The sequence below is a fragment of the Sturnira hondurensis genome, unplaced genomic scaffold, assembly GCF_014824575.4.
Source record: "Sturnira hondurensis isolate 20B ecotype Veracruz unplaced genomic scaffold, ASM1482457v3 Scaffold0023357, whole genome shotgun sequence".
NCBI classification, from domain to species: Eukaryota; Metazoa; Chordata; class Mammalia; order Chiroptera; family Phyllostomidae; genus Sturnira; species Sturnira hondurensis.
In genome coordinates, this window is record NW_028095988.1 from 9,423,531 (window position 1) to 9,444,931 (window position 21,401).

Below are 21,401 nucleotides of genomic sequence, written 5' to 3' on the forward strand. Positions count from 1 at the left end.
GGGTGGTGGTTGGCTCAGGTGGCACAGAGGAAAGGTCCTTGGGTGTGAGGCCATCAGGGAATAGAGACCAGGGTGCCCGTGTGTCTGGGTGTTCAGGTCACCCATGCTGACTGCAGGGTTGGGGAGGACAAGAAGATCTTGAACAGGATTCAAATGAGGTAAATTGGGTTTGTTTCTTTTTATTAAAAACAGGTTATCCATTTCCCTAAACCTCCTTACCTTTAGTTTTGATGGAAATTCAGCTGGGAGACTATATTTAAAGGGTTTAGGGCCCACTTCTCTGTTTTTGCCGTACGTCCTGGGAGTGATATTTTATCAGGGGAAATGTGTTTCTAATCACTTTGTGTGACTACAGAAAACGTGAATCACTTAAACCACTTGAATTCTCAGAATCTCCAGTTGCCAGAATGATTGGCGCCCGTTTTGCCTTGTGTGGCTGTGTGGCCTCTGAAGGTGACTGACTGATGGTGGAATCAAAGGCTTCAGGAGGGGCCGGCTTTCACGGAGTCCTCTGTGGCTCCCACTGTGATAGCTTCGAAGGGACGGTAAATCGGAAGCCCGGGTAGCAGCATCTGTTGTCATTTATAGTATGTATCCTGCTTTGGCAGTCACTGAGGGAGAGCAGGCCCTAAGTAGCTTCTAAGCAGTGACCTAAGTGCTCAAAAAATGCTTCTGTGAGTGGTAAGGCATTGGAGCCAGCGTTACTTACACTTGTGAAGAGAAGGGGGTTTGAAAGGCTCACCAAGGAAAAAAACACTTGGGTTTTACAATAAAATGCTAAATCTGATCATTTCAAAACATCCGAAGGTTGCGATAAAAAATAATTTAAGCATGCCAGCTTTCAGATATAGCAGCTTTTCGTTATTGATTCTGAGAAGATTAGATAAATGACCACGCATAGGACAAGAGTGTGCATGTTTTCAGGCTGAGGATGAGGATGACAGATAGTGGAGAAGGCCCCAGCACTCAAGAGACCTGCTGGGGAATGAAATGTTTCACAGCCGGAGCAGTTCCGCTGCCAGCCAGCCAGCCACTCACTCCGCTCTCTGTAGCTCTGTCTCCTATTCTTCCCCGAGGAACCTGTCTATTCATCCTTACTTTTGCCTTTGATTCGCCCTGTCCTAATGCCTCTCTCCCCTTCCTCCACATCTCATCCCTTTTCCCCTTCCCAAACCAAGTCTAAGTCCAAGTCCAAGTCCAACATGATGCTACATCTTTCTTCTCCGGCTCCTGGTATTTAGTGTTTGTATAATTTGGTAAATTAGCTCTTTCATGGATTTATAGATTATTAAGGTAGTGAGAAAACTTTGATTTTTTCCCTCCAAAAATATTCCCAAGGAAGAATCACTTTACCCAACTTAAGGCTTAGAGGCTGCAAGTCCTTTTAGAGTCCCAGGGGTGTCCAACCTTTTGGCATCACACTGGAAGAAGAAGAGTTGTCTTGGGCCACACATTAAATACATTGCAACACACAGTCACCCCCCAAATCTCATAATGTTTTAAGTGAATTTACAATTTTGTGTGGGCTGCATTCACAGCGATCCTGGGCTGCATGCGGCCCGTGGGACTCAGGTTGGACACCCCTATAAGTTAGACCCTGGGGTAAAGTCTAGGGGCCAAGATTTGGGTTCTCCTACCTGGGACTTGCGGCTTTAAGGATTGTTTCATTTTTCTCTAATAAAGATAACAAAGAGTTACTGACTAGCGTTGCCTGTCCTTGACACCTGCTGTTTCATACTCTTTTACCCAAGCAATAGTTTTGTCTCTGCCTCGATTATTTTTTTATCTTGCTCTGAAAATAAGTTAAACCACCTGCTTTGTCCTTGGCATTTTTCGAAAGCCTTAGTTTATTCTAGACATGAGTCTTCTGTGGCTTACAAAGTTGTCCCGTCCCTTTGTGTACATCTGTACTAGGCCTTGTAAGGCTTGTAAAGAGGGAGATGAGGTGTAAGTCCACCAAGTATTGCTTCTTGGGCTCCACAGAGTGGAGGGGGCTGAGTTAACTTGTAGCTAAAAACCTCAGCCTCCTCAAGATCCTTCAGGAAGCCTCAGTGGAGGTTGCAGACGTCCAAGAACAGTGCCTGCCGTGTAGTGGGCCATGAATGGTAGCTACTCGTATTGGACCTGGCAGGTGCTCAGAAAGCTCCCATGTTGACGAAATTTATAAACGAGGAGCTTGCCTTCTACGTAAATCGAACCTCAGGGTTTTCACATCATGACAGTGTTCTACACGTAGGCCACCAAGGAATGAGTGGCGACCTTAGAATTGTAGAGTGCTACGGCTGGCAGATCTCCGCATTGAAACCGTTACCCAGAAGGGCTGAGGCCTGGAGAAGGTTGCTGACCATCCCCAGGCCATACTGTTCACACTGGCGGCTGCGCACCGGGACGTAGCGCCCTGGGCTCTGGAACCAGATTTTTATCAGGTGTGTGACCCTGAAAAGCCACACTGGAGAGAGGAGTGTGGAAAGAGATGAGGAAAGGGTTAGTGTTCGGAGGGTGCCCTAATCTTGGGTGGTGATGTCAAAGAATAGCATAAACTGCCAAGGTGTGGCCCTCTGATATTTTACCACATTGCTCCTCTTTGATGATTGGCTTCTACATCTGGTCCTTTAAAATGAAGCTCAGGGTCAATACTTTGCAAAACCGCGAGAGTTTGGGGCCCTAGTGATAATCGTGGCCTCCTGTAATGTTAAAGGCCACCGCTTTGAGGCTGCAGCTGCCAACCAGTGAGTGGGAAGAGCCTGGGCTCAGAGAGGCCTCTGGGCCTTATGGGAAACACGCCGTCCGGTGGGTCACTGCTGAGGCCTCGCTCAGCTCAGTGCTCAGTGTTCAGCTGTGCAGGAGTGAGTTGCAGGCAAGTGAGAAGCCACTGGCAGTGGCCGAGGTCTGCAATGTATTTAGACTTTGTGGGGGTCCTGCTTGTGTGCCCTGAAGGATGAATAAGAAAATAAAGAAATCACATAGCACATCACTGGTAGAACAAAACATACGAAGTTCAGGTTAAGAATGTGTTTTCTGAAATGGCTGAGATGGGGACAGGATATAAACGTGTTGTGTGCTGTAGAGAACATCTGTTTGTGACCCTAACGAAGAGCAGTTAGTTGGTCAGAGGGAAAATTCAGGGATGGATGTGTGAGCACACAGAACAGCTTCTTAATTTGAGCGTGTAGTTGGCAGGATGAGGTGCAAACCAGGCAATTTAGCTTCACAGTTGGAGGCCTCAACCACCACCGTGTTTCTCAGCCCTGCTGGGCCACCCACTGGGATCCAAGCCGTGGAGAAACATCCAGGTCCTGGAAGTTCTGCTGATTTGGTGTCCCATGGATTCCTTAGGACGTAGCATGTCATTGGGTCACTTTATGACCCAGGACCACCTTTAATCAAATGACCTCAATGATTTTTAGATTCCCATGGAATCTCCGATCTTTGAATGCATTTGCATCCTTTCCTTATACCATCAACCTTTTAGCTTGGTAACCAAGCATATCAACTGGTTTTCCTTGCCTTTTGGACATTTTTAGTTAAACTTGGCTCCACCCAATGCCATCTGGAGATGTTCCCAGGCCTGCCTTCCTCAGGCCTCCCTCTGCCTCTGTGCTTCTGAGCCCTGAAGAGCAGTCCCTGTGTCACTCACGTGCATTCTGAGGGCTGCGCTTCTCTCCACACCTGCTTCCGCGGGAAATCTGGTCCAGTGAATAGGCTCTAGTGGAGACTTGAAGGGTCATAGCTTGGCCTTTGTGGGCTTTCACCTGCTTTACTGATTCTATCCCTACTTCTTGTTCTTTCTCACTTGAATACCAAAGTTCTCCCCACAATAAGGCAGCTGTGGGGAAGAATCAGGTATAGCTTAACAACTAGCACACATAAATACTGTTTATTTTCCAAGAGTTCTGGTGAATAACAGATTTGTCTCAACATGCACTTCAACTTGGGTGCAAATATGTGAAATCAGAGATATGACTTCCTACCTAATGGACTATTTGTATCCATTCCTAATAAATATTTTACTGTGTACTCAGCACTGTACACTATACTATCTGGACAGCACTCACTTCAAATTTCTTTTATCTTCTTTGTCTACCAACTTTTTTTCTTCAGTGCAAGCCTTATAACGTGGCTTAGCTCTCATCCCAATGCTCATGTTTTTGAGCTCCATGCATGAATCCCATTCCATTTCTCCCTTCCCTCTCCTTGTAGCCTAGAAAATACTGTTTGGGTTTTTTTTTAAGTTTTATATTTTGTTAGGTTTATTTTGTGATTTCAGTATCCTTCTTTATGGCCTGTTATTAAGTTCTCAATCTAGGAATCTCCCTAATAGTACCAGCATACTTAAAATTTTCTTTTGAATAAAAGTGGTATATGATGTGCAACTATTCTTAAGACTTGTGCTCCTTTCTCTCACAATGTATATAAATTTCTCAAGATCATTGTCATTGGCATGGTTGTCAAATGTCTTTTTTTTTCCTCCTCAAAAGAGTCTGGAGGGACTTAGTGTAACTAGAAACTAGATCCCCACTACAAAGGGTTTTGGGTGGGATTGAGAAGTCCTTCTCTCTGATTCTGAGGATTTCCTAGGACCTCAGAGTCAGTGAGACTCTTTCCAGGTTCAAGGAGCTAGGAATTTGCTACTATTTGTGATCAATACAAAATGAAGGGGGATCTAACATCGTCGTCGTCGTTGTTTTTCCCTAGAGAAAAGGTTCATTTCTGCTCTTGGGAAAGAGGAAAGTCAAGGTTTAGAATAGAATTACAGTATTCTCTGATGATGCTAAAGAATAAGAAGCTTGTCGAATCTTTACTTCTTCGGTGAAAAAAGAAAAAAGGTGGGGAGTAGGAAAAAGGTATGTTAGGTTCTAATAACAGTAGTAGGCAGCATTTGTAGTGCATTTGTTGGGCACGGTCCTGAGCAATTTCCATGTCTCAGCTCAGCTATTACAACAACCCCAGGACACTCCCACTCATCTTCATTGTGTGAATGACAGGCGCCTGCTGCCCGAGAGGTCAAACAGCCTGCCCAGAGTCACACAGCTGATGAGGGACAGGCCAGTGGCTCTGACCTTGGCAGGCTGGGCCGAAGCTCTCACCAGCAGCTACAAGGCTGCACTGCCACGTAGCAAGTCATTTTCGCTCCTTCTCTCACTCTGAGTGCAGACTCCCACAGTAGATATAAAGCATAGAAATGGCAGTTTTAGCTTTTTTTCTTGTTGTTATTTGTTTGTTTAATAGCAGGGTTAAAAAAAAAGGCACTATGCAGTCCAAATCAAGTTTAATTAGACCCGTGTGGAAAACATAACAATTATCTATGCCAAATTTCCAGCACTGTTTCATGTTCAATTATTAATAGTCACTGGTGCATAAATTCTTTCATTTATTTACAAAGTGAAATAATTGAAGCTTGCATAGGATTCCAAGCTGTTGCCTATTTCTTTAAAAAAAAACCCACTTTTGATGGTGGGACACAAATTTCTGTGGAATATGGCATTAGCAGGGGTGGAATCTTGGCATTAAACTAAACGTTTCTTTCTCTTCCTTGAGCTGGTGCAAGGCAGTGGGAGGTGGGGCGGTGGGGCTGGGTGGACAGAGTATTTGGATGTACAGAGTGGGGCGAAAGTAGGTTTACAATTGTGAGTATGCAGACCACAGATTTTATTCTTGTATTATTACTTATTCGTTATTGCATTATCTTTCACACAAACAACTGCAAACCTGTTTTAGCTCCACCCTCTATATTCAGAGCTGTTCTCCCTCTGGACAGAAGAACACCCCAATATAAAAAGGGTGTTCTTGTATTGCTTTCATAATTCAATTAAAAAATTCCTCAGTAATAGTTTTCAATATTTTCTTCAATATTATAATACTCTTCCCATAGAAAGGGTCACAGAAATACAACAAAGTATGATGACATAAAAATAGCTATCTCTAGAGCCTTGATAGTATAAATAACTTTAAAATAAAGTTTAAATCAATACAGTAATTTAAAACAATATAGTAATTAAAGAAAATTCATAGAAATAGAAGCAAAGAAAAGCAAACTGGCATAGTCACTGTACCCAGGAGAAAGTAACTTACTGTAGTCTTGTATTTTCTGTATCTGTGAAGAATTCTTTACACCTTTTTCTGTGGTGAGGTTTTGTCTCTATTTCTCAGTTATGATCACACTGTGAATGTGACTTTGTTTCCTGCTGGGAAGCTGTCTCAGGTTTGGAGACCACTCAGGACTTCCTTTCTGAACCTTCTGCGTCCAGGTCAGCTTTGCAGCCTGCGTCCCGCTGAGCTCCCTGAAGGCAGAGCGGTGCTCTGCGCTCCCCAGTGCAGGGCCACAGAGCGTTTTCAGGGCTCCTTTTTTAATATGGAAAATTTTAAACATATGCAGAAGTAGAGGGAATATTATAATGAACCCTATGTGCCTTTCTCCAGCTTCAACCATGATCAAATTAAGGCCAGTCTTGCTTCATCCAGACCCCAGCACCCTCTCCCCACCCCAGATTATTTAGAAGCAAATTTCTGACGTACGGATATTCCTTTGTATTTTTGTACACATATCTGAAAGATTAAGGACTTTTTAAACACTGCAATATTATTATCATATTTAAGACCTTCTCTGGTATATTCAATTATGGAATATCTCATCAGTGTTCAGATTCATCTGTTTTCCTCATTTTTTTTTCAGTTGATATTGTGTCGGGATCCAAGGGAGGTCCATACATTGCAATTGGTTGACATGCCTCTTGAGTCCCTTTTGATATATAGGTTCACCGGTCACTATCTTTTCCTTGCAATATATTTTTTTGCCAAAGTGAATCATGTATCCTGCGGAGTTTCCCATAGGCTGGATTTTGCTGATTACATTCCTGTTAAATGTTCCTCTGGCTGCTGTATTTCTTTTGAACTGGTATATACATCTAGAGGCTGGATCAAACTTAATTCTTGGTTTTGCTGAGAATACTTTAAGAGTGTTGTGCACTCCTGTCAGGAGCCACTTACATTCACATCAGTTGTGTGTGTGTGTGTGTGTGATATGTTGACAGTCTGTGGTGATTGTTGCTGCCTAAATCCATCAATTCATTAGGAGACTCAAAATCTTATGTCAGTCATTTCTTCATTTATGATCTAGAATGCTTCTATAAAGGGACACTCCTATGAATCAGGCATTTGGCTATTCTGAGGTACAGTTTATGTGGGGAAGGCAGGAAAAACACCTGATCTTTTCCTTTCTAGTTACCAGCTTTCAAAATAATTAGTTGGCTCTGTTAGGTAGCTACTTAGTAATATTCTCCAAAGTTAACCATTGAGAGAGACAGACAGAGATGGAGGCAGGGACTGACCGGGGAGTGATTCATTAAGACAACGAATTTAAAATATTAGTGTTTCAATCCATTGCATTTATTCTTACTGACACTAAAACGGTGCTGTCTCTGACCAGTGGGAACCCCTCGTGTGGGCTCCTGAGCCCTTTGGTATGATTCCAGCAGTCTTTGATTGTTTTCCTGCTTTCTGATGTTTAAATATGTTCTAGGCTATTGGTTCTCACAGGCTGAGAGTGCCCGTGGTTCCTGATTCCTGAGACCCTGTAAAAGGGTCTGTGAAGCCAAAACAACTTTCATAGTATTATTGACATTATTTATCTCTTTTACTCTCATTTCTCAATAGGTACAGTGGAATTTTCTAAATTCCACATGTTGGCTACTGAAATGAGTGCACGTATACTGGTGTTTTCTAGAATCTTCTCAGAATTTTGCTCATAAGACCAAAAAACTCAAGAACTACTATCCCATGTTCATCTTTTAAATTTCTGTTCGCGTGCATGGAATCACTGGTGACCTTACAAATTCACTCCCTTATTTCTTAACTTTTCTATGTGTGAGGGATCTTTTCCAAGTCCCACAGCTAATAAAGAGCAAGCACCGGAATTTGAGGTAGGTGTTTATGCAGTGCCCTGCCTGCCCCCACCCTCAGCAAAGAGAATCCCTCATGTCCAGAAATGTCTGACTATGAAAGCGCAGGAGCTGCGGGCCCTGCTGCCACACTAGACAGGTACCTGCTGGGGGCCACTAAGTAAAATTCACCGGTCCTTTTTCTGACGTGGAATGGTTGTGAAAAGGGACGAACAGGTGCAAAGGCAGGATGAGTGGCAGCTGTAGCTCCGTGGTGAAAGGAGAACGGTGCCCCAAATATATTGTTTTTCTGGTCACAGTAGGGAAATTCAAGATGCCATGGTAATTCATTAGAGCCTTAACTTTTGAAAATCTCAGTCATGCAGAGAAAATCCTGCTTAGCCCATGGAATTCCACGAGGGCTCATGCATTTCCCACTAATTTCTGAATGCAGGGTCCAATTGGCTGCTTGACCACATAGCTTAGAAATCCTACCCAGCCCCCACCCCATCTTGTGGTTAGTTGAACCAAATCCTGCAAGAAAACATCCTGCAGTTTTCAAAGCTGAATAATGGCGCCTTCACCGTGGATCTCTCTCTTTTTTTTTCTCCCATCAATGAATAGTATACAAATATGTATGGGACAGGTACTTAAAACTGCTGGATTTTGCAGTTCTGGCTCCTCAGGGAAATCTATTTTGTCTCATTCTGTTCAGGCAAACTCATAACTCATCTTTTATTCACAATTCCTAATAACTGTAGCTTCTTTTGGGTAATGAGTAGCATTAACTCTTGTTTCCCAGCCACGCGAAAGAGTTTCCATCATAAGAAAAGGAAGTGTGGCCCTGGCTGATGTGGCTCAGTGGACTGAGTACTGGCCTTCAAATCAAAGGGTCGCCGGTTCGATTCCCAGTCAGGGCATGTGCTTGGGTTATGAGCCAAGTTGTGCCCCGCACAGGGGGTGGGTGAGAGGCAACCACACATTGATGTTTCTCTCCCTCTCTTTCTCCTTCCTTTCCCCTCTCTCTAAAAATAAATTAAAAAAATATTTTTAAAAGAGAAAAGGAAATGTGTTTTTAAAACAGCTAGCAGTGGCTTTCTGAACTTAGAGTGTATATGGGTGAGGAGCAGGCTTACGTAATGTCCTTTACTATTTGCCAACTAAGAAGCACCTGACTACCTCAGCTGCCATCTGGCAAAGTGTCATCATACAAGAAGCTTGGATCAGAGCCCACATCGCTGTTCAGGTGCTTCCTAATTGGTTCGTGGTTCAGGTGGGGAGTGAGGCAAAGAGTGTATGTATGTCAAGAGTTTCTCAGAGCTCTTAGTAAAATACAGGTTTCTGTTTTGGCAAGTATATATTAAATACTAAATAAGTTTTTGTGCTTATGAACAAATTTATTTTTCACTGGAACCTTGTTTATTTTTCTAAATATTAAATCTTCCACAGTGGCATGATTTACGTATCTGCTCTGTGCGACCTGTTGCATGTAGATTTATGTATTCGGAAAGTCGGGGGCCTGGGCTTTTCTAGCAGGTCGTCTCATTGGCTTTGCTGAGGCAGCCTTAGAATACGTGGGTATCAGAGTACGGCGTGGAGGTAGTCTTTCACAGGGATGGGTACTGCCATTGGTCATGTCAAAATTTAATTTTCTTTCCTATTTGTCACTTTGATCAAATTGCAAAAGAAAAACAATTTAAGTTTCATGTTCAGCACTGAAGAGACCCAGCTCCACATGAAATGCACGTGGTGTATGACGATGGGAGCCTTGCATTTACGGCTCGGGAATGCCAGGCATTTGGGGTTCTGGTGTCACTGAGGAAAACGGCCCCGCCTTTCTGCCCTTTGGCTTCCTGTTTAGAAAGTTCTGCTCCTTCATAAAGACCTCGAAGGACTAGCAGGAAAGGTGCTCTGTGTGTGGAGTTTTCCACAACGTGCAGATGCAACTAAAAGGCTGGGATAAAGGTAGGTGAATGCTTTATAAAAAGATATTTTACATATACATGAACTATTTGTCAGCTTATGCCACACTAATTTATTTACTCAGGTGTGAATAGCCCCAGGCAATTTGAACTTAGATTTAAAATTCAGGGTTTTTTCAAATTGGATTTATTGGGGTGACGTTGGTTAATAAAATTACATAGGTTCAGGTATACAATTCTACCATATGAAGTTCAGGTTTTGTTTGCCTACTTTCTTTCTTTCTCTTAAAAGCAAAGAACATAAAGGTGTAGGGAGTGGAAATTGGAATTGATTTTAATTGCCTGAACAGGCTTGTGGCAGAAAAGGCTTCATTGAAGTGAAAAGGAGGGCCAGATTATTTTTGTTTTTGTCCTGTGTCTAATTACAGAAGTAGCCCATTGATCTCTTTCCCAAGTCTAAGGGAGGTCATCCATCACTAGGTGGGCCATAACTTAACTCTTCACGATGGCTGCCTTGACTGAGCATCTCTCTGGTGTGAATTCAGAATTCTGGGAATACATTTGGAGGCGGAATCAATGATATGGATGATGCCCAAGAGGAAACAAGATATTCCAGAAACTGGGAAGAGCTCTTCCGCACACTGCACCCCCCCGACTCTCAGTGAGCCACTGTCGGGAGCAGTTGTGTGTTGTATCCTTCCAGTGTTGTGGAGTAAAACACAGCTGGAGTTAGGCTGATGTGGGGAGTGGGCATAGCCTATTACAACAGCATTTCTCTCTGGAAAGTACCACTGTTTAGAAAAGATAAATAATGGCATTACGTGATTTGTAGCTCATACACAGACGCCATCATTGCTGCTGGAAATTTAGGACCATGTTGTGTTCAAATTTGTGGTATTTTGGTTTGGTGCTAAGTGCAAGTTTTTTGTGTGTGATGTCATTTTGCCTGAAGAGACTACATGTGGGTGTTTTGGAGCCCATTATCAGAAACCAGTGGGACTAGAAAACTGGAACTGCTTAGTCGAGGGTCAAAGCCAAGTTGGAGTAAGTTCAGGACAGAGTATATGAGGTCGTGGCCATGACCTTGTTCCTCAGGTGGTAGGGTTGGACTGGTGGTGTTTGTTTCACTGAGGGAGGAGAGCTTTTGTCTGCATTTGACTATGCCACCTGTTACTGTGCAGCCTGACATTTTGGGGTTTGGGTCTGGGAAAGAAATATGCTTCACTTGCTATTGTATAGGTTTGTATATCATTTGTATGGTTTTTCCGTCTCTTTTACTTTGAGAGGCAATGTGGCAAGTGGAGAAGCAGAAAACCCAGGTGATCTACAAATAAGATTAAGAGGGAAAATCTTGAGACTGGCACAACTACCAGAACCTCCTGGAATAAAGTTGGAATCACAGTACCGAGAAAGAAATGAGGGTTGGCATCCGTTAGCCTTTGCTGGGTGACTTACCATCATCAAACTTAGTAGCTAAAACAAGTCATCTATTTGCTCACAATTCTGTGAGTTGGTAGTTTGGACTGGGTTCATCTGGACGGTTCTGATGTCACCCAGGGTCACTCCTGGGACTGCTCATGATCAGTCAGCTGTCACCTGAGATGGATCTAGGATGGTCTAACTCGCTGGTCTGGCTATTGGCAGGCTGTTGGCAGAGTAGCTAGTTCTTCTCCCCGTGGCCTCACCGGTAGGTAGGCTCAGGCTTAATCGTATGATGGCATCAGGATTCCAAGAGAATGAGAGGAGAAGCTGTGAGGCTTCTTGAGCTGTAGACCAGGATTGGTACAGTATCACTTCTGCTAAGTTCTTTTGGTCAGAGCAAATCATAAAGGTGGCCCAGACTCAGGGGGTGGGAAAACAGACTATTCCTCTTAGAAGATACTAAGAGAAAATAATTGGAGGTATTTTTTCATTTATCACAAATGATTTGCATAGATGAATAGCAGTGTTTCTCTCTATCTTGCACAGGGCCTGCGCAGACTAATGTCACTAGGACCTTGTCCTGGCCCTCAAATCTAGGACAAGAGGTGATAGGGCAGGGGGTGGGATTCCCCCAGGTCTGGGCCCACTTTAGTAGGGGCGTCTCCTTATCTGCACTGAGGTGAAGTAGGTCAAGTGGGACGTTAAAAAGGGGTCTCTAAAAGCCGAGAGTCCTGGGGGGAAGGGAAGACATAGAGGAAGGGTGTGGAGTGATGTGGCCCTTGCCCTCCCTGCCCTGCTGAGGGGTCTTGGCCACCTGGCATTTTCAGGCTTCAGTTTCTCCAGCTTAGTAATGATGACAACAGCTGTCCCACCCACTCTGTGTCCCAGGGAAAGATGTCTGAGGTGACCAGTAGAATTTAGGAGGAATGTAGTCCTAAATGCACTGTGGTATCCTGGATTGGATCTTGGAACAACAATAGCTGGAAAAATAAATAAAGACATTAGTGGGAAAACTGGAACTCTGAATAAAACCTGGGTTTTAGTTTTTGATAACAGACTGTGAAATGTTGACATCAGGGTAGGCTGGGAACTCTCTACCGTCTTGGCAACTTGTCTGTAAGTTGAAAATCATTTCAAGATAAAAATTTTATTTAGTTAAAAAAAGAGGGAAATGTCTCTAGAAAAATTAATAAGCTCTAAAGATATATAAGTGTTAGATCATTGAATATTAAAACCAGGGATCAAAAATTCTCTACCTAATTGAACTGCTTTGAAGTTTCCTTTTTGTTGTTGCTGTGTGCCTTAATTTGATGCCCGGTGAAGTTGTACGTTTATGTGACATTGTTCTGAAGTCAAACCAAAGTAGATTAACTAGAAATAATCTCAGCTATCATCTGGTCCGTCCTTTGTGATTGTGTGGTGAATTCAGTTATCACGAAGTTATAGCTTCATCTCAGTATTCCCCATGCCTAGCCCTGGGTTTAGCACATAATACATACTTACTGGCTAACTGGCACAGTATTTACTTAAAAAAAAAAAACTGAAGCAAACCTTTTGGCCAGAGTATATTTGAAGAAAGTCTCAATGGATCATCCGAGAAGTATGGTGGAAGGTGTTAAAACAGCTCCTCTTTTGGAATTTAGGAACTTTGCCATTCTTAAAAGTTCTAATGTGTAGAATGTCCGGTATGTTAAGCCGTTGGATGTGTAAAATATCTTTTCTGTTATATACTCTCAAGGTGGTTGTCTCTTACCATTACTTTGGGAATACTTTTCAATTACTGGTTTAGAGTCAACAGAGGAATGAATGAACAGGGACCATTATTGCCAATAAATACTATTCTCCATATGCCAAAATGTAATAAAATGTGGCTTTTAAAGTTCCATCAAGTAAACAATAGCTTTGCAAGTTAAAAATAACATTTCAGTGATTTTTTTCTTTAGTTTTTCATATATTTGTATTTATGTCTCTCAATAGAATTTTTAAAAATTTTTTATTGAGGAACAATTGACATATAATACTATATTTTATGTGTACAACATAATGATTAGATATTTATATATTTTGCATAATGATTACTACAAGTCTAGTTAACATCCATCACCAGAGTCACAATTCATTTTTTTGTGATGAGAGCTACTCTCTTATCAACTTTCAAATATGCAATGCAGTGTAATTAACTGTAGTCACCATACTACAGATTACATCCTCATTACTCATTTATTTCATAACTGGAAGTTTATACCTTTGACTTCCCTCACTTTTTTTCATCCACCCTCCCTTCCCCCTCCACACACCTCTGGCAGCCAACAATATGTTGTCTGTTTCTATGAGCTTGGTGCTTTTTGGTGTGCCTTTTGTTTTTGTTTTTGTTTTTGTTTTTAGATTCCATAGGTAAGTGAAATTATACAGCATTTGTCTTTCTCATCTGATTTATTTTCCATAGCACAATGCTCCATCCATGTTGTTGCAAGAGGCAAGATTTTTCTTTTATGGTTGAATCATTTTCCATTGTACGTGTGTGTGCGCTACATTTCCTCCATCCATTGATGGACCCTTAGGTTGTTTCCATATCTTGACTATTGTAAATAGTGCTGCTATGAACATAAAGAGGCATATATCCTTTCAAGTCAGTGTTTTCATTTTCCTCAGATAAATGCCCAGAAGTGGAATTGTTGGATCATATGGTAGTTCTGTTTTTTAATTTTTTGAGGATCCCCCAAACTGTTTCCCATAACATTCAGTAATTTTTTTCCAATAGCCTAAAGTAATATATTGGGTACATGGCCACTTTTGGAAAGCCAAGAATTTTAGCTTGAACCATTATTATTTCTTTAGATGAATGTTGGGTACTTCTCATGAATAGAGCTGAGTCTAGAGTCTGATCATTTTATGCATGTGGGACTCAGGCAGATTTGTTTCTGAAGCTGTTTGAAGGAATTTCCCATCCTCCTGTCAGGCCAGCTACAGGTGCTTCGTATCTGGTGAAAGGCCGCCAGAAGTGGCAATCCTGGAGATTCTGTCCCTTCTCAGTTTATTTGGGCATTTTAAGATGGCATGGCAATTGCTTGAGTTTCTAGAAACCCTGCTTTATGACAAAAAAGTGCCTTGTCAATGAGATTTTTTTTCGAGATGTTCTGAGTATATCAAAAGAATGAGAATGTACTGGAGCACTGCAGGGGTAATTTCTTTTTTGACTAGAATTTTCAGATACAGAGGAAGGCATCCGCATGTCTTCTTCATTTCACCCATTCCTCCTGCAGATGTCTGTTGAGCACTTCTAACCCCGGGCACTGTGGTGGTGCTGGGCAATGCAGACACACAGCTCTTCACCTCACAGAACCCCTGGAGTGGGGAAGGCAGGCACACGCAAGTTAGATGCGTCAGGTGGTGACACACGCCTCAGAGAAAATCAAAACGGGTGGGAGGCAGGAACAGTGCCTGGGGCGAGGGAACCGTGTTAGGACCTGGCGTCTTGCACAACTTATGGTGAGTGATTGGACCCACAGGCACAAAACAGCACAGTCCTTTACGTATTGTGACCGATTGTGCTGTCATACTCATCACTAGTATTGTCATTGTCACGGCCAGAAAGTATTTGTCCCGCACCTGTTAGCAAGGATGTGTGTGGAATGAGTCATACAGCTGAGTGTCCTCTGGACTGACAGCCCTTACGTGGAAGGCTTACCTGGTCACAAATAAAAATAAATAAACATACTATATTCACTCAGCAAATGTTTATTGATGATGGAATAGACAAGACGTTATGGAAGCCGACAAGGTAAGTCAAGATATACTTATGTATCTTGAACTTATAAGAACATGTATCTGTGAATAGTAGATGATTTGTATGGCAGGGGTTCAACATCGGAAACAGACTATGAAGGGTCCAGGACATGTGCTGACTTGTCACTTTGCGGTGGCCTGGTGTTCAGTCCCCTGCTTTGGGAGGCAGTGAGGGTAAATAACCTAGGAGTGTGTGAGCCAAGTGCCCAGTGTCCACCTTCTAGCACAGTGTCACTTCTGCCCATTGTTTAATGTATAAAATCCATCTGGAGTGAAATGGGCTTCTTTTTAGTGAAGGGTTGCTCTGAGAAGGAAGTCAGCTTCTAGTGCCGGGGATGACAGTGCTGAGTCTAAGACGTGGTGGCCCTTACCCCGAAGGTGGAGACGCTGAGTGTCTCAAGGACATACTTAGCATTTTGCTCCTTTTGTGAGGGAAGCCATAGGTTCTACTAGTATTTGCCAATTCAGAGATGAACCCCTTGTGAGTATATTATGTGGGTGAATCCTGATGAGGGCCCGAAGGGAAGTGTAGACACAGCAGCATGTATCTATTATAGCTTACTGAAGGTGACTCTTGGAGGAAGCTAAGCAAAACTTCTCCATCAGCTGCTTCATCTGGGCCCTAACACCAGGTTATTCCCTTTCCTTCAGTAACAAAGGGTCAACCGCCTTTGAGTAAGGATCCTGGGATAACATTTTCAGCCTCCCTTGCACTTAAGTGTGGCCATGGGACTGAGTTCTAGCCATCTGAGTGACCATGGTGAGGACGGCAGAGCCTGTCAGCCTGAGTCTGTTTCAGCGTGAAGAAGAGGAGCACCTCTTTCACCCAGTCCCCATCACGAGAGCAAGACACACAGTTCTAAGGTGTTTGAGCCATTATATATTTTTGGCCCTATTTCAGCAGAGGCCTTCCCTAACTAATGCTGATACTGTGTGAGGTAAATGAGAGGCAAAGACTATAGTCCCAGTACCTAAGTCTTACTTCCCTGGGAGACTGGACCCAGTTGTTTCCACCTGAGGGACAGAACAGCACTCTTGGACACAGGTTTTGTGCTTGGAGGCTAAGGCCGTGCGTTTATTCCTGCACTCACCATTCCTGGCTTACAGATGTGCCCCTTGCTGTATCCTCAGTGGCCGAAGGGAGAGCCCAGGGAGTGCTAACTGACCCCTCATTTTTCTCCTTCTCCTCGTATATTTTAGTACCTACCTCATGCTAGGTGCTACTGGGGATACCTAGGAATGAAAGAAGCATGGCCTGTACCTTCAGAGAGCTAGCAGTCCTGGCTGATCGACCACCTCGAATGGAGCTCTCAGCTAGAGGTAACAAAAACTCCACAGAAGTTAAATTTCTTAACCAATGAGTGATTTTGTTTTATTAGGAGCTGAGAGGTGTGTAGACTTCAGGTGCTGCTTCTCTGTGATTTTTAAACCTACCCCTGAAATTTGTAGTCAACCACAGAGTCCAGAACATGGCCCTTAGTACTGCCTTACCCTTCTCTTGCATCTATAATTCTCAGATGGATTATTTAACTGGTGTTCTGCATAGTCCAGTGCAAGGTGACTGGGTGCCTTTCGCCCCTTGAATCCCATTGGGCTGGGCCCATAGTAGGAGAATTACAGCTGTTGCTTTACCGAGTGTTGTGAATGGTGGTCAGTGACATGCGGAGATGAGCATGTGTAGCCTGAGAAAATCCTATTCAACCCTGTTTTAGTTGCTAGTTTCTGCAGGTTCAATGGCATCCTTCATTTGTCCTTGTCACTATATGCCAAGTTAGAATTTGAAATTTGCTTGCAATTTTTTTTCTTCTGTAGCCCATTATCAACCCCCCTCTTCCGTTTGCTTTCTTTTGTAGTTGTTACTGGCAGCTTGTCTGTCTTCCTTCTGAGATGGTCTACTCCTTGGGGGTAGGCACCAGACCTCAGCTGTCTTTGCATCCTTTCCTCTGGTCCTTTACCCCAGAGCTCTGTGTATATTATATGTGTCCCCATAAATGTTTGATGAATCAATTGATTACTTAAATTTCTTGCACTGGAAGAACTTCTTGAGCTAGTTTTATGCTAGTGAATGATCTTTTCCTGTGATGAACATGACTTTCTGCTGCCATTGAGAGTGCTGTCCCTTCCTGTGATGTTTCCCGCATCGTGTTTGACTTTGTGAGATCAGCCTCACCTTCGCCAGTAATGGGAGGCACCCAGCAAGCAGCTAAGAAGGGAAGTGCTGACAGGCCGAGTGGTTGCTGTAGGATGTGCCTTGACCTGGTTCCAAAGGCATTTGTAAGGCTGATGTCTGGTGGGTGATACTGAACCGCAGTTGTGTGATTTGTTGGCAAAACTACTATGTTACATGGAGTACTGTATCGCTCAGTTTAATAAAAGCACAACAGATTAACCTTCTGCTTGTTAGCTAGGTTTGTATCTTACGTCTTGCTTGTCTCACTGAAGGTTCTGGAGAATTCCCTGGACATAGTTGTGCGCACCCATACCTGTTGGCCCTAATAAAATTGCAGCTAAAATCTTTCCCTCAGGGCTTTGTAGTGTTCCTCCCTGAGAGCACATTTTAATAATGGTAACAGAACAGAATGTTGACTTAGTATCCTCCTGAAGGGACACTAAAGGCCAGGAAAGAAGGCATTTTACAGGAAGCCCATTCCACTCTTGTAACTAGGGGCTTCAACAGGATGAAGCAACAGTGGGGTCACTGTCAATGTCTTCCTCCATTTTAGACTTAACAGCTGGTCTCCCCTCCCCCTCCAGCTGAGGAGTGTCTTTAAAAGAAGCTGGCCAGAGCTTTTTCTCTGATCTTGCTCTACTTACTTCTTTCTGCTAAAAGTCAGTGAAGTGGAAGCTCATCTTCACATCTTTGGTGGTTTGACCTTTACGTTTAAGAATCTGTGATACGCGCATTTCAGTGCTGTTGTACTTGTTGTTCAATTTCACCTGGTCTTTGTGAAGACTGGGAAATCGTTATTTCGTTAACAGGACTTAGGAAACCCTGAGCACACAACTGTGTGGAATTCCCTGTCATACATTGACTTGAAGAATTTGTAAGCATTTATGTTGAAAATATGGACCTCATTATCTTCTTCCAAAGTAGTCCATGATCATTAATAGTGAAGGAGTTAGTTCTCTTCCTGCATCTCAATCCATTGCACTAAATGACATTATAGTGGCCTGCAAATACTGCTCTTTCTTACCTACCTGCAGGAAGTACCTTTGGAGAACACCCTACTAAGTATCTGTGTGTTGGGTTATAAGAAAAGCAACTTCTCACCTCCATCTTATGCACAAGAAGATATTATTTTGATATCATTAAAAAAACAATTTTTGCTTATAAGAACACTCCCTTTCTTGACTACCATATACAATGATTATCAACTTCATTAAAAAACCTAAGAACTGCAAATTTAATAACATGCCATTTTTTACATATCAGATTGGCAAAAACTAGTAAGATTGATAATACCCAGAATTGGACAAGAAAAAGGTAATCTCACATACTAGGTATGGAGTATTAGTCAAAATTAGTGCAAAATTTTAGAAGGATATTGGACATATTTATCAACATTTTAAATATGGATCCATTTCTAGCAATTCCTACATATTTGTTCCACTATACAGCAAATGTCTATTGTACTTTTTATTGAAAAGTTGGAAAGAGTGTGAATATCCATTAATAGGAAAATGATCAAATAAAATATTTGCATAAAGAAATGACATTATGTTTTAAAATGTTAGGCAAAAAGTTGTATTTATAATATCCCATTGGAATTAATTTTTGTGTGTGTGAATTGTAGACAGAGTGGGGCAATTTACAGTTATGAGTTGGCAAAACAGCTTATTCTTGTAGTGTATTTGTCCATTATTGTACTGTTTTTTATACAGAGAATTGTAAACCTACTTTTGCCCCTTTGGTAAGTTTTTTAAAAATGTACACTGATGTGAAGCTATCACAGTACAACCTAACAAAATTGTTTCAGATGAAGTTAAAGACAGTTAAGCACTACAAAAGCCATCTTCAGAAAGAAAGCAAACGAACTTCTTGGTCAATCCAATAGATAAGTCTGGGTTTATAGGAGCCTTTTATTTTTTACTCTATGCATTTTATGTTGCTTTGGTAATGAAAAGAATTAAAACTATTTAAAAATGTAGATGCAGTGCTTCTTAGGCATGGGGTGTTCATTTCTGGGCTGATACGGTGAGATTTGATACAGACCTCAAGGAGTTTGTGTCTAAGTCAGTGAACACAGGAAAGCAGACACATCTAGTTATATCTTATGGGTTGTAAAGTATTCACTGGGCTGCTTCAGGGTTAGTTGGAGTGGGTGGGGAAGGAGGAATTGGGTATGAATGAAAGTAGAAAGCAGCCAGAGAAGAGATCTGAGCTGAATTTTGAGAGCTTTGATGTTCCTGTTGGTGTTCGATAGCTGGGTAAGTGGTAGAGGGAACACGGGGGAGTAAAGGTGGGGAGGATGGTGTCAAGTCTGAGTTTGGGAGTCAAGGAGGTTGACATGGCTACAGCACACGGACGCCCAATATAGGTGAGTGTCCCTATGGGGAAGAAGGCGAGGACCACGCCTGTGGAGAAGAGTGGGCAGGGTTCTGGCCTGTGAGGCAGGAAATTACTTTGCCTTACTTCTGCCGTGTAGATGTGTGAGCTCAGACAAAATCGCTTCCCCTCTCTGCGCCTCAGTTTCTCAGTCTGTTAAATCAGAGTGTTGGACTTGATCAGTGACCTCCTGTACTTTTACTTCCCCCCCTTTTTTTCTTTAGAATTAGAACCTTTTAATCAAAGGAAAGTGTACTTTAAATTGGGAGTAAATGAAGCAGATAAAAGTGGAGCCACTGTACCTGGGCCGTTTTAGTTAGTTGATGGGTGGGAGACAGTGATGAGGATTCCCTCCCCCTTCTCAAAGAGGGTCCTTGTGGGGAGCTCCATGGAACCCCCAGGGCTTTGCGGGAGCACAAGCAGAAAACCTGGCCTAGCAGCACAGGGCAGCCCTTTCAGGTCTGAAGACTCAGGTTGTGCCACACAACTGTTTTGATGTCCCTGTTTCCTTCATCTTTAGCTTTGTTTCCGTTTTGGCCTGATTTCTTCCCCTCCCAAGGGTCTGCTGCTCCCCTGTGTCCAGTGTCATTCCTCGTGACACCTAGAATGTTCCTCTGCTTCATGCCCATCTTGCCATTTTTCTTCCCTTGTCTCTCTAGTTTCTTATTGATTTTTCCCACTTTTCTTTGGACAGACTGGCCTTTTCAGGCTACAGAGAAAATTATTGTAACGGGTAACACGACTGAGTGCCCACCGTGGGAGCTGTTCTACACGTGTTGCATAAGGGATTGCATGTCGTCCTCATGACAGTCTCATGAGGCAGGTGATAATGTCCTTGTTTTGCAGAGGAGACAAAGTCAGGCACAGAGAGGCAAACAATGGGATGTCAGAGAAACCGTGTGAAAATGGCGACTCAAGCATAGGCAGCCTGGTGTTGCAGACCCTGTCCAGAGAGTCTGCCTGTTGTGGCTGACAACGAGAATGAATGCACCTGCGACAAAAGTCCTGTGTGGATAAAGGGAACAGGCACAACTACTCTCTCAAGGGGAAAGTGCCTGTGGTGCCTCGGCCACTTCCTCAAGAGGGGAGCGTACCGACCCTTGCCTAGACAGACTTTTATTGTTTTCCTGGGGTCTTACATCAGAGAAAGATTTATTATCTATCACATAGAATATTATTGTCTACATTCTAGGTACAATCAAGGAAATAAAAATAACATGCAGAGGGGGATGACAATGAGCTCATTAGCTCCGTCCTTGGGAGAGCTCACACAGGCTTTGGAAGTTACCTTGAGGATAAACAATATACATTTGTTGCTTTAGACCAGGGTGAGGGAGTTTTAGCAAGAGCAAGCCATAACAGTCTGTATGCATTTTCTAGGCCTGATTCCCACGGGAAAACTCCATTTGAAGGTCTGGCTCCTGCCCACCACTTCGCATCTGCAGGTTTTCCATACAGAGCTGAGTCACATTTGCCAGACCAAGACAAACTGGTCCCCTACAGCCTGGCTCCTTCTACCCAACAGTTTCGAAACTTTTTTACTTTCACTTTTTAGCTGTCAATTCTCCGAAGGGCGTGTCCTCATACTTTCCCGGGTCTTTGTGTGCTCAGGGGCTGTTTCTCCTCCCCTTTCTTCTTCCTTCCCTTTCCTTCTCTTTTTTGAGAAGAGAGTGGCAGTGACCTAGTTAAGAAACTCACAGGAGAAGTGATTTGGAGATTATTGTCTTCAGCAGAGTTCTCGGAGGGAAATGAGGCTGAGAGATTCAGGTGTAGCAAGCCCATTTAGGTCAAAACTGCAAGTTCACTAAGGAATTTGGGGGTGAGGGAGAAGTTGAAGAGAAAAAGGGG

General features: G+C 42.9%; 1 protein-coding gene across 5 annotated transcripts in view; it reads left to right on the top strand.

The window, feature by feature from the left end:
- The window catches only part of STXBP6 (syntaxin binding protein 6), a 270,879-nt gene that overhangs the window by 26,321 nt on the left and 223,157 nt on the right, over positions 1-21,401 (top strand). The window contains exon 1 of one of the 5 annotated variants that reach the window (XM_037037464.1): positions 138-158. The exons of the other annotated variants lie outside the window; for them this stretch is intronic. The gene's annotated coding sequence lies outside the window, so the exon portion shown is untranslated. Of the gene's footprint in view, positions 1-137; positions 159-21,401 lie in introns of those variants that run through there. 5 annotated transcript variants of the gene reach the window in all.